A 15,438-nucleotide genomic window follows, 5' to 3' on the forward strand; every position below is an offset into this window, starting at 1 on the left:
TCCCTCTCTCTCTCTCTCTCTCTCTCTCTCTCCCCCCCTCTCTCTCTCTCTCTCTCTCTCTCTCATGTGTTGTCTGGGAGGGGAGCCCTGCCTCTCCTCAGATCAATGCCCTGGCAACTCACTTTCTGATGTTGCACGACGGGAAATGCTTTGAATACTTGCGACATGGCCGCTTGCATTGATTGCCAAGATTGACAGCAGTAACCATCGTCTTCTGTCGCTTCTGTTTAGAGTAGAGAGGAAAAACGCGATAAATATAGGCTACTTATAACTGCTCTCAGCAGTTTTGACAGTTCAACTTCATACAGCCAAAGCGGGATTCCCTCTACGGTCAGTGGAAGCGATACACTTCAGTTTTTTTTTCTTTCTCTGCTACCACACATCAGTGTACATTATTTTAACCTGTTTCAATACCAATAACGGGATACGGCGAAGACGAGCGCTTGTTTTGGTACCCTGCTCACATCAAGGTAAACTTTTAGCATTGGTAACCTGTCGTCCGTGATTTCATGTGTCTTCGTCATGTTACGTTTATCGTCATTTTGCGTCGTAACACTGCAGCATTGATACATTCAGGTTTCCATGACAGAAGCTTTACATGAGATGTCCAAACTGTTTGAAACGTTTGGCTTGTCCAGGATTGATACTTGTCTTGACGGTGATTTTCAGAGAAGAGTGACGCGTGATACTCCGTATACCGATGTGACGAGGAGCGATTAGGAGCTTTTTTCTTCGCAAAAACCTGGAACAATTTCGACGACTAAAAGAAAAAAGTTCAACAGACATGATCCAAGTGGTTCTTGTATGTTATCCCAGCCGTTATAATGTTTTGTCTGTACTTCATTGTCCGCTGTTGAACTATTGCCTAGTGTTACTTGCTCACAAACGCACGCGCCGAACGGAAACAATAATTATGCGCGCAGGTCTAATTACTAACAATGTCTGTATGATTATTAGCCTACTCCGGATGCGGTACTATTTAATTAGGTTTATTTCTGAGTAATAGATAGCCCGTAGTTGTCATCCGGACGGCGGATAAGTTCCCTGCACAGGAGGTAATTTCACTTTTGTCCACAGAGCGGTACTCTTCATTGACAACAACGGGAGAAGCGCCGCTATAGGAACAGTACTGGCAAGAATCCGATTCAACGTCGTTTTAAGTTTCTGTTTTATAAAAATAGATACGCGTTGTGCATTTAAGATTGGATACATCTCCTGTCCGTAAGAGAGGTGATTTAAAGAAAAATAGTTTGAAGGCAAAATTGTTCTTACGCAAGCATGGGAATTGTTTCTCAACTTTCGCTCGAGGTCAGGCATATTGACCTTTGAAGAATGCATAAGCCATAAATTAAAATGAAGTAGGCTACTCATCCAAAGCTGATCCATTTAGAGACAATAAGCAACTTGGAAAAGCAGACTCCTTTTAGTCTCCCAGCTTGAAAAAAAAAGGTGCTTTGAAACACTGCATTCAGACTGAAAGTAAGTGAACTCCGGAAATTGTTACGTGATTGTTTATTTGATCAGAATGTGTAAAATTTTATTTTTGAGCGATTAAGGCACATATTAAAATATCTGCCGTTTGTTTAATTATTTATAGCTTTTATTTTAAAACCAAGAAGATAGGTGAAAATAGGCTACTTTAAACAGCTAAATTAGAGAGATGTTTAAAATGACATCTACAGTGAATTTCTATTCAAAATAATCTCAGCAAAATCATGTAACGTTTATTTTCCATTATATTCTAATTAATCTTTGAATTAGTTTGAATTGTTTTTGGTTTTGTGCAACATGATGCTTTTGAGATTTCCAGAAACAGTGTGACGAGGTAGGCTATTGAGAGGACAAATGCAGCACAATGTGTGTGAACTCAGTCTGTGGGACACAGATAGCCCATCATCGCATGGGTGTTTCCCAAAAGTAGAGCCTCATAGACACAGATAAACTCTTTTCGACTGCTGCACGAGATGCGATAATATTTTAATACGGAACATAACACAGCACGCCGACGTATGACGGAACTGAAAGGTTTTGAAAAACTCCTGAAGCACCTCAGACACGTCAAACGGGACATTTAAAATATTACAAAAATGAAAACACATACATTACTTATTGTTAAACACCTTTCCGGCGCTAGAAAGCCAAACACTCTCCTCCTTTTTTGCTTTTTAAACGTCAGAGCAGAAACACAAAAGCTGTGTTGTTCTCGCGCAGGGACGCAACCCGACACCTTAATTAAACACAGCTTAACTTTGCTAGTTTTTCTCTCCTGAAATTGTGTCCAGTCTGTAAGAATAACCGGGTGTCTAATAATACATTCTTGTCTTAAGTGAGAGGGGGCTGTTTGAAAAACAATCCCCTTGGCTTGTCCCTCTGTTGGGGTGAAGTTGAGCCCGTAATGGCATTTTGTTTTGAGCAGTTGCTGTTAGCTGTTCCCTCATAAGGTAAGATGGCACTGGAGTCCAATGGAACATTTATAATTAGACTGCCAGTTTAGCACATTGTCCTGATTGCTATACAGGGATATGCTTCACTCAATAGAGACTGACTTATTCACTGCCTTTGAGAAAGGGTGCCTGTTGCCTATCCCTTACGTTTATTTACTTATTCTAAAGTCATGCATTGAAAAGACAAACCATGATCACGTTTGTAAATTCATCCAAATTTAAAAATCAATCAAACGTGTTGTTTGCAAATACAATATTAAAGGTATGAACCTTTAAAAAATCCCTTCTCTTTTATTATTAACACACTCCACAAATGTACGCATCCGCGTAAAGGTATTATTATTTTTATTTTTTTTGTAAACTTCACGGGTCTCTGTTTAAAGTTTAAACGCTGTTTTCATTCAACCCTATTTTCCATGCACATGCTGGATGTTCCCGAATGCTTTTTTTCTTTCTTTCTGCGGACAGAAATGAAGTATGAATGAAGGTTTATGTGCAGTTTCATTACATATCACAGACAAACGCGGTTTAATGTTCCCTGGGATTAAAGCGTTTGAGATAATGTCGATCTCTGTTGTTGTTGTTTTTTCAGGACCTTCTGCCCGTGGATTTGGGGAGGAACTTGTGGTTTTGTGCAAGCAAAGAGCATTTCCTAACTGGATCCGGCGAGCAGATACCGACAGATCGCAGACGAACGCTTATGGTGCCAGTAAGTTCAGAGATTTGGACCGTATTCTGTTCTGCGTTGTCTCGCTTGAATTTGAATAGATCTTGACAGCTGGAATATGTATTTTAACACATGAAATGTGTGAAGTTGGGCTGTATTATTATTATTTTTTACTCATTCTTATAGCTCATCCAGATTAATTTTAGTTTTAGATTATCTTGATAGTTCTCCTTTTTTAATTGAAACATTGAATCTATTTATCTCTAAATCTAAATTGTTACTGTGACTGTTGCAGAGAGTCAGTATGAGACTTTAAGCAGTGACTGAGTGATTGTAATTTCATGCCACCAAAATGCACTTAATTTAATCTTTAAATGCATTCAGGTTTTTTTTTTGTTTTGTTTTGCTAAAACATTTTCCCCTCACGGAATGTGTTTTGTGGGTTCTTCAAATTTTTTAGGTACATAATACAAGTCACACCTCTTTATTAGATACTCATATTGTTATTATTATTATTAATAATGTATTTATTTTTTGAATAAGGGAATAGCTTTTCTCTGCATGCAGCTTATTGTAAGTTCAGCTGCATATGTGTATCTCTGTTATGAAGGGACTTGTGATTGCTTCTTTGGAGACATCAGTCGAATGCATTATCAGTTTCTAAAATCTGGACAGTAAATGAACTTTGAATAATTCTCTTTCATGTGCCACAGTCTGTTGTTTCCAGAGGTTGCCTGCCATATGTTTTAGTACTTGTGAAATATTGTCTCAGATTTCCCTAACAGCAATTTTGAGTTTTTATCTGTTTTCAGTGGTTTTAAACAGCTCTGGCATTTATTTATTTTTGATTGCAAAGGTTTAGTATTTACAGTTTTGATTACCTAATTTGACTTTACTTATCGTTTCTCACTTTAGTACAGCAATACATCTTTAATGTTTAAATTATGTTTATACATCTTAATATATATCTTGAAAATACGGTGAGAGAAGTGTATCGATTATTTTATTTATTTATTTTATTTTTTTGGAGCTCAAGCAGTTTATCCACGAACAATCACATTCTTATCAGACACAATTTTCTATTTCAAAATGATGTTTCATCTTATTAATTTATAATACTCTAGTTTTTATTTTTGTAATGTAGTAGTGCGTAAGCCAGTATTATATTTAGTATTTAGTGGAAAGAAGCATGTTGAGGGTAGTGTAAGATGCTCAGGTGTAAATCTCGTCTGGCTGTGTCTTGTATTGGAGGGGTTAGAACAGTGCCAGCAGAATCCTAATGATAAACAACACTGGAGGTAAACAACAGCAGGCCTGGTAAAGGTAAGCAGCACGCCAGCCGTAGGGGAGGAATGCATGAGGAGGAAATGTGGCAGCACATGTTGTGACATCTGTCTTTATAAGTGTTAGCTAATTTGCTGTGGAATATTTCAACAATGATCAAAACCGATGGCAACATGTTTATTAGAAGGCTTTTTTTTCCCTTTTGTGACAGAATCTCTCAAGTTTCTGGAATGTGTTATTGAAGCTTTGCTGCACTTTTAATTATAGTAAGTTTAGGCTACTAATTAGCAAAGTGAGGAAGACACAAGAAAGGTGGCGTTTTCTTGTATGTGATTTTCAGATCCTGAGTGACGGTACTTAAGGCATGATTTTATTATTATTATTATATATATTTTTTTGCAAGCATCACTTTCATAACTGGTTGTGTTTATACACATGCTGACGTTTCAATGCATGCAGTACATGCAGCTTTTTCTCGCAGCCGTCCGCTGCATTCCTACAGAATGACAGATCCATTGTCATCAATGAAGATGGCACGCTGACAGCTGCTCCAGATCCCCAGGGCATCCAGTATCTTCTATGATTAAATGATTTACATAGGCAGGAATGCTGACCCTGGACACACCGAAATCAAATCTAAACTGTAACAATCAAATGACAGATAGTAAATAAATAGATTTGTAGTCTTGTGAAGACCTTTAACATTAGGACTTAAGTATTTCTTTCATCCAGCACAAGTACAAATTATCCAACCTATACTTATCTGTGGCTTAACAACACGCCCAAATTGCAGTCTTGCGTCTGAAAAAAGGTAGTGAAGCTATAGCTCAGGAGGCCTTGTGAAACGCCAATACAGATGGCCGTGTCTTTCAGCGACAGTCCACACTGAAAAGCCCCTTTTTTCTTACAATGTTTTATGCTTTTTGCCCTTTTGCAACCTCAGGTCTAGAGATTTTAATCACGTGAGAATAAAAAATTGAAGGTGTCTTGGACACTCTTTGTAAACGAAGGGCATGCTTTTTGCCCACTACTGAAAACACATGTTCACCTACGGCCTGATGCTGCACAATAAAGCAGAGACACAGAAGCTTTTCACTCTGAAATATTACTAAATGCTTTCTTTTCCTCATCTTCTCACAGCATTTGCCTGATAACTGGATGTGCAAGCACAATATAGAGCTGCTCTTTGAATGTATCCCATCAATACACACCATTGCTCGAATCAAAATGTCTTGAACTTGATGTAGCGTGACACTTTATGTGAAATTAGGTGCATGACAAATATACCTTCGACATTATTGAATATTTTTCCACCATTCTATCTCCTATAGCTCTATTGTATAAGCACGCATGAATATGTAGATTTAATGCTAGGGATCTCTGGGAGCGTGAGGTTGTTGACACTGGCTTTATTGGTGGTTATAATCAGCATTATCAGGTCTAGGCTCTGGTGTAGCATATTGTTTTTTTTTTTTCAAATCAGAAGAAGATTTCTGCGGTGCAGAGGAAGATTCTGGGTCCATTTCCATTTCAAAGGGGTTTGCTGTGCTTGCTGGCAGTAATTAAAATGCAGTGGTTTGGAGCCTGTATACACACACGCGCTCTGGGGTGGAGGGTTTGCTGGGAGAGAGCGAGCGCGGGGAACTGTGTGCAGGCGGTTGACTCCTGCTTGCGTCTCCAAATGCACTTATAATTTTGTACAAATGTTTATGCCAGTCCGTTCTCTTTTGCGGAGAGCTTGTCTCCTGGCCAAAACCATTTCAAGACAAAGTTAGTTTGCTTTTTCCTTAACCTTCTTGTTGTGGCCTCCTCTCGCTCCCTCTCGCTTGCTACAGCTGCTCTCTGACGCACAGGCTTTGGCACATGTTTAACCTTTAATTGGTGCATGAATAAATAATGAGAATAAATCTTTTGATATGGACTCAGTGTTTAGGACTAGTCCTTCTCTGCTCGCGATTGTTCTTGCTTTTTTTCCTTCACCCTTTTCATCCTCAAACTAGTTAGTAGCAAATATTGCTGAATGGTGGATCAGTTGTTTTGTGTTTGATTTTATTAAAAAAAAAACTTTGAGAAGGAATTCACTATTGCGGTTGCTGAAAGGTTTGAATGATGTGTTTTATAGGCATCGTAAAAATAACTGGAAAGTTCTATGATTTTGCATTGGCGTCTTGTTCATTTTTTGTTATTAATAAGAAGAACTCTGAGCACAGGTGATGATTTCATCAGGTTTATTGGGGCATGAATGACATGTATTGATGAGCAAATTTAATAAACATTAAATTGTTATAATTGAGATTTAGTAATTTCCTGTAACGCTTATGTCTGAAACTCCACAAAAACACCCAATTCACTGACTTTTTATTCTAGTGTCTATTTATTTACAAAAATGCTGCTTTAAAAACCAAGTAAATCTTTTTGTTCAGATCATACATTTCATATTACATCATCTTATGGTGAAAGTGTACTGTGTTAGCTAAATCACTGTCAAACACAGATTAAGGGAATCAGGCTCTTGTTGCGAGCTAGGCGTTTTTTAAGCACAGGATTTGTGATAATCCCGGCCTTTCGTAGTAGCGAATAATTGATCATTAACCTAAAATGCTATGTTTTCCATTACAAAGGGATCTGTACGGCCCCCAGCAGAAGACTCTGCCCACTTTGAATGCTGTGCCATTAGATCAGATGTGAGCAAGTAAGATCTAGCTGCCAAATTGCCCTCTACCTTACTCTTATAGTACACATGTGATTGGTTGTGTCTGAAAAGTGTGATTATTTCAATCATATAATATATAGATATATTTGTGTTAAAGAAATATCCACCCTGAAGTTCAGAGTACAGTTCCTCTCAAGACAAAAGGGCCTTTGAATTCTCGTGGACTTTTCTGTTTTGTGAAAGAGAGCCTGTTGCTGTCTTCTTAAACGGTATTGTAATCACTTAAGCGCTGATTTTGTGATAATAAGAATCTTCTAGAATGAAGAAATGCTGAAGCTGGTAGCTAATTGCAGACTCATTATGCTAGTTGATAGGACATCTGAAAGTCTGGAAAATTTTGTGGAAAAATTAGACGCCAAAATCACATCTCCCACAGTTATTTTGTGTGTGTATGTATGGAAAGATGCATAAAGCCAGAAGCAAATTAAAGTGACAAAGGAGGTTGGTAAGGAGAAGAGAGGAATTCTGTGGCTGTGTGTCTGACAGTAGTTCAACTGAAGTATTTCTGAAACCAGCCCCTTTTGTTTCCTTATTCCGCGATTATGTGCACCCGCTCTCAGTTTTAAAGGCTCTCTGCTGTCGATGTACATGTGCGTCACGAGAAAATGGCTTCAGCAGACCAAACCGCAAGTGTTTTCTCTCTCTCTCACACACACGCTCACTTTTCTCCTTCTCTCTTTCTTTCTGAAGAAGTGAAAGGCGCTACTACCTGACTGTCAGTGGAATTAGATGTAGTGCAGCAGCAAACAGACAGACTGAGAGAAAGCACTTGACTACCATTATGGATGTGTCCATGAACAGCCTTTGATGATGGGTCAAGTGGTGACAGCAGCTAATGTGATGACTCTGAGAGAGTGTGTGTGTCTGTGTGTTAGCGTGATCTGCCATTCTTGCCTTCACAGTTTAGAGAGCTGCTTGTCTGAGTGGTCTCCACGTGAGGGGACGCAGCAGCTAATGATACCATGATGTCTTAATTCAGCGATGTGGCTGTGGAGCTGGGTGTCTCTGCTCAGAACTGTATGGAGTGAGGAGGGTTTCAGAAGATCCTGTAGGGGTCATGGAATCGCCGGCTTAAGGTGCTGTCACATTTACAGTCATTTCAGCAGAAATCTGTGTGGTACGGAATTTTGTACCACAAAATTCCCCACGCAGATGTCGCTCATGTTCAGATTGATTACACTAATTTGATGGGTTCACCAACAGAAAACTGCTTGGTTTGAAAGTGATTCCCCCCTGAATTCAAGTGATTTGAATTCAGCAGTTGATCACGTGATGCACTGAAAGTTCTAATCACACCGGTGTGATCGTACGCTTCAGGGACCAGCCAAGACTGATCACACCGGTGTGATCGTATGAACTATGGTAAGTGTTTCCAACTGATGCGTGCTGTTTGCTTTTTATGCTCTTTGCAGTTTGGTGAACTCTGACTTGAAAATTTGTGTAGTGCAAAAAAAGTAATTCGAACTTAATAAATTGAACTGAAGTAATTTTTTATGCCTTAACTTAGTGTGGCTTCAGTTTAATCCTGCAGTATATTCAAAGTGAAGTCTTTTCTCTTCCGTTCTCTCTCTTTTTGGCCTTGCCAGGATATATTAACCACACCAAAGTGAAAACACCAGGCTGGAAACAGTGAATATTTTCTTGTGGAGGAGTGGAAAAAAAAATTGGAAATTGAATAAAAAAAACGACCCTCTTTTTCATTAGTTTGTCATGTTAAATCTTTGGGCAGGAAGGGCTACGAACATAATTTAAGTCCTAATTTTTCTTATGAGTAGTCGCCGGTGTCAAAGGGCTGTGTCAGAGAGCTGTCTATAGCTAAAGCCAAATTAAGCTGAATAAGTGAACTCTAATGTGGTGATCTTTTTTTATTTATAGGATGGCAGAAATCTGTTAAAATAATGGAGAAAATCTTGCGGTTTTGCCTCCTATGCATTTCCTTGGAGCCTCTTTGACATCTATCAGCATACCCACACTGGCACACACAAAAACACTCATCACAGGCCAGCGTTCAGGAACATACAATCTCTACAAAAAGCTGGAATAAGGAAAGATCCTGGCAGGTTTACAGCCCCACCACCCTTTTTCCACCGGCAGGCATGTTGTCCCGCAGTGCTCCGTCACACGCCTGCAGCTGAAAAGAGCTCACTCATAGCACAAGTTGTTTCTCTAGCAGGAAAGAAACCGAAACTATGACACAGGGCTAAACTAAACCCCCAGGGCCTGCCAGGATGCAAATGAGACATTTTCTCCACAACACTGGTCGTCCCAGAGCCAGATCTTTTCGCCTCGTTCCATTTGGTACTGAAGCCGAGAGCTGCTCCCGCTGTTACCTTGAAAGCACTCCTCTCCTCTTGGACCTTTTTTTAGCAGCTTCTATTATTATAATGCTATTTCAACTTTATTTAAGCATTATATTAATATTTCAATGCGCCACATGTTGGTAATTGTAGAGCATTGAGGCGCATGCGCACGAAGGGAATGCAAGCTTGAGTGATGATGGCGCACGAACGACTTGCGGTGCGGTGTCAGAGGGGAAGAATGTTTTCTGTCTTTGATTGGAGGTGGTACTTAGATGACAAGAAAGAGAATTTGTGAGGGGGGAGGGAGTGGTGGAAGAAAGGAGCAAAAGATGGCCCTACTCTTCTTCACTGTTGCTAAATTTGTTCCATCTGCAGGGTGGAGGAGTTTGGGCCGACTCCAGACCAGAGAGAGGCTTCTAATTAAATCGTCATCATTATCAACTTGTGGGCAACGATCATCCTCGAACGCTCGCTCTTCCAAGATGAACATGGAACCAGAGAGGCTTTTCCTTCAATCCTTGTGTTGGACGGAATTAGAAAGCGAAAAGCAGAATAGGAAAGTGTTACACAGGGCTGTTTCTCTTTTCTTTTTTTTTGTTTGTTGGCGTACGACGAAAAAAGGCACTCAGTCATTTCCACACAGGTTTAAACAATTACTGCACATCAGAGGGAAGTAGAGGAATCTTAGTTGAGTCTGCTAGACGCATTGCTTTCCCCTCGACTCGCGCGCTTTCAGGGGAAACATTAGCTGTAGCGTTAGCATGTTCAAACCTGTAATAATTTCAATTAGAGCCGATGGGCGTGTTTGCCATATTTGGATCAGCACTGTTTGGAAGTGCTCCCCTTAAGGGCTGACAGCTCTTAATACGGTATTCCAAGCATAGATATGTGAGTGACACTGAAGAGTGCGCTAAAATGCTTTATCAAATCATAATTACAGCCCCAGTGATTAAAGGGGAAGTGACTCTGATTAGAAGAGTTTCTGGGGATGTGGAAACGGGATGAATATTCAAATGGGAACGGCAAGGAGAAATATTATTTAGAGTTTTGTTTTTTCTTCTCTCTCTCTAGAGTGAGGTATGTGTCTGCCAGACTGCTGTGCAACCACAATGCTATGATATCATCTTTACCGCACAGATTTCATCTGGGCCCTTTCAGCTTTAGCTATTGGGCAGAAAATATGCATACAGATATCGGCTCATTAATGTTCAGTCTCGCTCTTAACCCTGTGATGCAGTGCTATTCACAACAGTAGATATTTAAAATATATTATTATATAGTTGTTTTGAAGTTAAAAGTACATTAGGATGTTTATTTAAAAATGTTAAAAAAGTAGCTAGTTACTGGGGCTGTATCTCTAAAGTTAAATATTTCCCACCTTTTTTTTTTTGAGAGTGCAAATTATATTTTTATGTATTATATATACTGAAGCCACAATTCAACTCTTTTTTTTTATTAACTTAAGCTTTAAACTGAATATCTCAAGGGTAAATTTCTTCCGCTCTCTAGTTTGAAGAGTCTGATTTAGTTCTGCCACTGTACAACGGCTGCTGATTATGAATGGGAGAAAACAAGGGAAGAATGGACAGAGTTTGACTCTTGTTTTCGTATTCTATCAGTCTGGCATGCAGAGGAATTTCAGAGCAAATTGGACTTGAATCTGCAAGGAATGTGAAGGGGAAAATGGCAAGGCCTTGTCCTCTGTCTCTTTTTCTCTTTCTCTCTTTCTTGCTCTCTCTCCACTCTGTTGCGCTTGGAGAGCTCGATGAGTATCACACGTTTTTGTGAACTTCAAGGTATGCACTGTTTAAGCAAAGGAGATAAAGGAGCGTATTATTAGCGGCCGTCTTCAGCAGGCAGATTAGGATTGCTTGAGCCTTTTCTCCCCACACCTCTGTGAGCCTCAAACACTGGCTGTCATGTGATAGCCTCTATTTTATAAATCATTTCAGCGAGCGTTCATAAAATGTAGGCTGTGAAATAGACAGCGAGAGCCTCACAATTTTACAATTTCACAACCGACTTCCCTCTTAGAATGACAGTGGCTAACCTGACTATTACCGCTTTTGATTTCAGCAGGGCATGGTTTTGCGCTCTGTGAGCTATACATAAAAAAAAGCTTAGGGCCGACTCTGAATTTATGGCTAAATGCTGCTTATCTTGCAGCCTTTTCACAGACTTTAGAAAAGAGTCGTATTTTCACCTCACTTCAAAAAATTCACGCCTGTGTTGTTGTGCACTTGAGCCTCGGCTCTGTTGTGAGCTGCACAAAATAGAAGCAGCGCCGCATCGACTTTTACCGTATTACATACAGATGGGATTCTTTCAGCATGCACACACACATATGCCATGCAAACAGCAGCGAAGTGCAGATGTTTCAGGTGAAGGCTAATTTCTATATTCTAATTATCTACATTTCGTTGAGTTCCTCATCTTGCGAGCGCTAATCAAGTCGACCCCGCACACAACTCTCGAGAAAGCTAGAACAGAAGGTGCAGGAGTCAATCGTGTGTTTAGCTTGTGTCTTGTTGTATTCACATCGCCCCCCTGCGCTTAAACACCTTCTCACATGCCTCCATAATTCCCCACATTTATTTATTTACGTTTCGGCTTCCCTCCGAATTTACCCTTCGTAGCCCAGTAGGGAGGGAAAATTTACATTGCTACATAATCTAAGATACATTTGAAAATAGTCTGTGGCGAACAGTAGTGGTGGTGGAAGTCTCCTGATATTTTCATTGGAGCGTTGTCAGCTTTTCTAGAGAATAATATGAACCATGTGTCCCGCCAGTGAGAGAAAATTAGAGACCTTTCATGTGACCCACCTGTCGCGCTTTCAGCGCTGATAATGTTAACCTCATGTCGCCATCATCGGCCAACAGAGCTGAAGAGCGTGTGTGTATCAACACCAGGGGAGCCTCTCATCTCGCTAGATTCCCGGCACCTGTGTTTGACACACATTCACAGACCTTGGAGTAAAAACTGTTTCTCATAAGAGAAACAGATCTCACAAATGCACATGGTCGTGGTGGTAGTTTTTCCTTTCGTCTCAGTTTCCTTTTTTCTCCTTTTTTGTTAGCATTTCAACTGTCTGTTGTTTTGAGCTTTGGGGTTCGTCAGTGTTCCTCAAGGTTCCTCAGGTTTCATGTGGTCTGTGCCATGCTGTAATAGGTTCTTTGGGCATGATTGGAATATAATAACCATTTTACAGTGTTTCTTTTACCCCCCTACGTGCTGAGAAAATGCAAAACGTGCACGAGCACCACAGGGCATATGGTTGGACCCGTGATGTCAGTTGTTATTGCTGGATACGTAGGATAGGAAAAGTTGGATTATTTTCCAAAAATCCACTGTGCAAGGAGCATTATGTCACAAAGGCGACATTGTAGCCAGTTGGGTGTGTTGCAGTGTGGGTTCGTGTATGTGCGTTTTTGTGTGTGCCCAGCTTGCTTTCTAATTCTATACATTGTCCAACCGCCGTCAAGTACACGCTTGACGTGCATCACGGCACTCCCATGCTAAAATCAATGGAAACTGCTCCATATATCGGCTTCATAATGGAAAAAATATGTATAATATGCCACACACTATGCCTGTCCATTTTTAGACTTTATAGTCACTAATGTAGAGTGTCCCTTTGAAGTGATAGTTTACCCCCCCCAAAAAACGTTCTTCTGCTCAACTTAAAAGTTATTTTAATTTCATTTCATTTTTTTCCTTACAAAGAATGTTAATGCAGTCCAAAACAACACAAAATCTTATCTTGGGTTTCTCAGATGAAAAAAAAAAGACATACAGGTTTGGAACGACACGTAATTGTTGGCCAGACTATCCCTTTAACACCAGTTTCAGCTCTTTTTATTTGGATCGTTGCTTTCTAATAATATTAGGCTTGGTAGATCATAGCTGTCTGGCTTGTTGTGAGAGGGCATAGAAAGAGGAACAATAATCTCACCCTTCGACTTGCCTGCACTGGTCATGTGACCTGTAATTTCGCCAAGCCCCCTCACGATAGCTGGAACGGAGTGGATTTCTTTAAAGCCGTCCTCCATCAGCGGTGTACTCCAGCCTGATTGCCTAGTGCAGAATGAGAGCATCATGGGAAAGGACGTGCATCTAATAGCTAACTGAAGAACCACGCATCTCTTGTTTTTCACTAATTGAATTCTGCACTAAAATATGCTGGCAGTAGCCCTTACCTTGTTTGACTTATTTATTGCCCGACTGGAGAGGTAATTTGACCTCCTCATTTCAAAGACTCTTTTTTATTTTTCCTGCAGAAAAAGAGTGTTAAACTCAATTACACCACCAATCAGTGACTCAAACACTACATTTGTTTTCTCCGAGGGGGGGAAGAAGGGAACCGCAGAGAAGAGAGAGGAGCTCTCTCTCGTACAGTCTGAGAAGCTGTAGCTTATAGGGGAGAGAGCGGAGAGAGAGAAACAGAGCGACTCCCGGTCTTGTCAGCTGAGATTTGTGTCCATCTTTTAAATCATTTTCCTCTCTAAAAAATTAAGAATGTAGAAAAATTCTCAAGCCAACATTTTTCGTAATTAATGGATTCGTTTGCATATGCTGAGTGATTGTGGATTTTGAGGTGATTTTTGAAAGGTGGTTAATAGTGATTTGTTAAGAAATAAAAAGGAAAATGATTTTCTTAGTGTTGAAGATTTACATCTATGCTGACATTCTTGCTGTAAGACTTTGTAAAAGAGAAAATGTATGCAAAAATGAAAAGCGTTATGAATTATTTTATCTTCTTCATAGAACAGATCTCCAATTGAACTATATCAAACATAGTTAGAGCAGGAATTTGTTCATACTCTTGAACGTTAAGATGTAAATTAAAAGAAAAGAAAAGCTGATTTTTTTTCTTTACTTTTGCTCTTACCTTTGCTCTGCCTGAGAAAACACGGCAGAATGCTTCTGGATTTTCATGAAGCCACCAGTCAAAACCCTAGAGCACAATGTGCTCCTCCCTGCTTGCTGGTAAAAGAATTAAAAGTGAACTTGTGCATGAAGAATGCAAGTACCGATGAGTCGTAACCTCTTTTTTGTTATTCCATCATTCATATCGAGACCTGAAATATTTTTCAGATTTAACATACCACAAAACCCACCCTTGGGGAATCAAGGCCTCTCTTGGCATACTTAACTTAGGTTTCTTCTATTCTTCTGAAGGAGAGTACTGCACACAATTCCTTTTTCTTCATCTGTGTTCTTGACCACTTCTCTTCATTAAAATTGTCTCTGCTCATTCATAGAGAATGCGAACCGTGAAGATTTCAGTTCAATTGCAAATGTAATATTTGAAAAATGGGACTTTGCCGTACACACACTCCTGCGTCTGAACAAGAACAACACAAATAATTTGCACATAACCACCGGGCCTGGTTGTAACCTGATCTTTTCTGGATCAATTGATTCCATTCTGGTTTAATTCACCATATGATTGACTTTCAGCACGACTTACCGTAGGAAAAATATCCCTGTACGGCCTTAAATAGTGCGGTAATTTGAATACAGATGCTTGCTGCTTAGACCTTGTCACTGGAAATGACTCCGAGTCAGGAGACAATTGCAGGTTGATTATGTTGCCACTGACAGAAGTTGCAGGTTCTTTATGCATCAGACATATTTGCATTTAAATGCTTATTATAGGCAGCCGAAGCATTGCCACTCTGATTGTCTGCACGACCTGTCTTTTTATATTTGTCTGAAAAACAAAATCAAATGAATTGAAATAAGGGATAATCTGTATGGGAATTATTTTTTCCATTGGTAGGAAGCACATTAATCAGTGTGCCAGCATTTTTTGACTTGTTTTCAGGCTTTAGTTATCAGTCCCATTACATTTTACTTTCATTGTTTTATGAGTACGATTTGATCAGCATCTACATAATTCATCTTAATATTTTTTTGTCTTTATCTGCTGTGGCTGTGCAGACATTTCAATTATTTATCCTTAAAGGGGTCATATGATGTTGCTAAAAAGAACATTATTTTGTGTATTTGGTGTAATGAAATGTG

The 15,438-nt window shown here is 39.6% G+C and overlaps 1 protein-coding gene across 7 annotated transcripts in view; it reads left to right on the plus strand.

The window, feature by feature from the left end:
• The first annotated feature begins 123 nt into the window (after positions 1-123).
• The window catches only part of sox6 (SRY-box transcription factor 6), a 166,644-nt gene continuing 151,329 nt past the window's right edge, over positions 124-15,438 (plus strand). For 5 of the 7 annotated variants that reach the window (XM_016485751.1, XM_016485755.1, XM_016485756.1 and 2 more), the window contains exons 1-2: positions 124-470; positions 3,037-3,153. The gene's annotated coding sequence lies outside the window, so the exon portion shown is untranslated. Of the gene's footprint in view, positions 471-1,399; positions 1,480-3,036; positions 3,154-15,438 lie in introns of those variants that run through there. The other 2 variants (XM_016485754.1, XM_016485753.1) reach the window with 2 other exon arrangements.

Source organism: Sinocyclocheilus anshuiensis, unplaced genomic scaffold (genome assembly GCF_001515605.1).
Source record: "Sinocyclocheilus anshuiensis isolate Anshui unplaced genomic scaffold, SAMN03320099.WGS_v1.1 scaffold529, whole genome shotgun sequence".
NCBI lineage: Eukaryota > Metazoa > Chordata > Actinopteri > Cypriniformes > Cyprinidae > Sinocyclocheilus > Sinocyclocheilus anshuiensis.